The sequence below is a fragment of the Asparagus officinalis genome, chromosome 3 (genome assembly GCF_001876935.1).
Source record: "Asparagus officinalis chromosome 3, Aspof.V1, whole genome shotgun sequence".
In the NCBI taxonomy this organism is placed as follows: Eukaryota; Viridiplantae; Streptophyta; class Magnoliopsida; order Asparagales; family Asparagaceae; genus Asparagus; species Asparagus officinalis.
In genome coordinates this window covers 108,422,365-108,425,235 of record NC_033796.1, presented here as the reverse complement: position 1 = coordinate 108,425,235, position 2,871 = coordinate 108,422,365, and positions in this window count along the sequence as shown.

The following is a 2,871-nucleotide window of genomic DNA, read 5'->3' as shown; positions in this document are numbered from 1 at the left end:
ACTAAAGTCGAGACCGACGCGAAAACCTCCATCAGGACAACTATAAGAGCTCCTCAAGCTCCCGTTTTCAACCTCTGACGACGACGAGGATGCTGAATCCGAGACAAGAGGGAAGATCGAGGCACCACTAAACCTCCTGCGATCTCCGCCGCCACACTCCACCGTTGACTCCTCGACTCAGTCGCCTGCGACTGCAGCCACCACAGACCGAAGCTGAGACCTCCGACGAAGACGAGGACGCCGAATCCGAGATAAGAAGGAAGATCAAGGCATTCGAGGAGCTGAAGAGTACAGTGATAGGGCTTCTGATGGAATGCGGCGACCGCCGGCGATCGGCTACGGCTGCGGTACATGAGAATAAAAAAAAGAAAGAAAGGAGGAAAATGAAAAAGGGAAAAAACTCACGGGACTAATAGTCTCGTGGGTTTTGTGTCTTAGATTTAGTGGTCACTAATCATACGGGACTACTAGTCTCGTATGTTTCGAAGAGCTAATTTAGCAAAACTAACCTCTTTTTTGCCTGTTGGCCAAAAAGAGGTCGGTTTTGCTAACTATTTAGCAAAAAAGATCTTTTCTAAAAAACTCATTTCTCGATATTAGTCCCCTTACATTTTTAAGGTACGATAATTTCATATTAGTCTCTTAATAGGGGTGGATTCGGTTTGGATATGGCTCGAATATGTTGCTTACCATATTCATATCTGCTTACTTATTTCGGATATGAACACAGACACTGATACGGATATACCTCGGTAAGGAAAATTCATGCCTATATCCACTAAAATCGGATACAAATACGGATATACGTACGAATATATAAGCGGATATGCATGTGGATATAAAACGAATATGAGAAACAAGATATTGTAGAAAAAATATAGTTCATGCGATACAAAAGAGTTCATTAATATGTTCGTTATATTTGAAAAGCTAAGATTAGATATCTTGATTGTCAAAATTAACCTCATATCCATAATCTAAAAGACTAAAACCATTATAACGATATGACTAACATGTATTCAGATATTTCAGATACGGTTCCAGATATGTTCCCTATAAAATCATATCCGTAACCATATCCTATCGGTTATAGATTTGAGTAACTATATCCGTATCCTAACAGATATGGCTACGGATTTTTCTTTGGATACAAATACGGTTTGTCACCCCTACTCTTCCATTATCCTTAATTGCTAAATAGTCCATTAAATCTCAGTATTTACTTATTAGTCTGTGAAATCTTCATTCATATTACAGTTTTGGCCCTTTGTAAGAGATTATGTTAATTTCTCTAATTCTAGTTGGGTTAAGCATTAACCCAACATCTAAACTGGCTTAAGTGTTCCTAAGCATACGTCATGCTTCAAAGGAACTGAAACACCCTTGATCATGCCCACTGGAAAAAGATTCGGTTCGAATTTGTGGAAGTTCCTGATCATTGATAAAGAAGGTGGGTTTTAACTTGAGTAGGTTGTGGGTCTGAACCCATTATGAAACATGTGGGTGAGGTTTTTGTTGCGCGTCGGCAGAAGCGTGCGCACGAACCAAACAAGTCAGCGAGCAACAGGAGGAGAATAACCAATGAGTGCAATTCACAAAAGAACGGCACAAATCAATCACAAACACAAAAAATTTACATGGTTCGACAAGTTGCCTATGCCCACAGGGAGAGGATGGAGAGATTTCACTATATGGAGGAGAAATACAATGGGTTACAACTTTCTCAAATACTCAAAATAACTCTAACCAACAATCTCTCACTCCCTCACAATAATCTCACTCTCAAAGTGCTCAAAAGACTCTTTTTCTCTCTTATGCTAATCTCTTCTAAAATGTTCTATATATACAAAAACCCTAAAACCAAAATAGACTAGGAATCCAATAATTCTAAAATCAAAACCAAAACAGACTAGGACTCCCAATAACCCTAAAACCAAAACAAATCAGGAATCCAACAATTCTAAAATTAAAATCAAAACAGACTAGGAATCCAACAATTCTCCACCTCAGTGAAGTGTTCCTAAAACTGAGTCGACATCAACAAGAGCATCAATGTGGTTGCCTATGTACCCCCTCTCCCATGGGATCAAGTCATCCGTAGTTCCTCCAAATGGCCTCGACAGGCCTCAACAAGCACAAATCCATAACAATTTTCTACAATGATCTAACTTATTGTTTGGGACCACTTTTGTGAGAATATCTGCTTGATTGTCTCTTGTGTGAACCTTCACGAGCTCCACATCCCCATCTTCAAGAACACCCCGGACAAAGTAATTGCGAGCGTTGATGTGTTTTGTCCTTGCATGGAAAACTTGATTCTTCGCCAAATAAATAGCACTCATGCTATCAAAATGAATGGTGGCAGACCATTATGAAACACCAAGATCCTCCAAAAGTCCTTGAAGCTAAATTGTCTCCTTAACAGCCTCTGCAATCGCCATGTACTTTGGCTTTGTCGTCGACAAAGCAACTGTAGACTGTAACGTGCATCTCCAACACACCGACGCACGAGTCAAAATGAACACATATCTCGTTGTCGACCGACGCTTATCCAAATCTCCAGCATAGTCTGAATCGAAGTAACCAATACATAACTGCCCATCACTAGTGTCCTGCTCAAACACCAAACCAACGTTGAGAGTACCTCAAATGTACCTCAATATTCACCTGAAAGCATCCCAATGACCCGGACCTGGATCATGCATGTATCGTGAAACCATGCTAACTGCATGTGATAAATCCGGTCTCGTACAAACCATGACATACATCAAGCTTCCCGTTGCACTCGCATATGGAGTCTTCGACATCAACTCTCTATCTTCATTTGTCTTTAGTGAAAGATCAATTGAAAGTTTTAAATGGGCTCCCAAA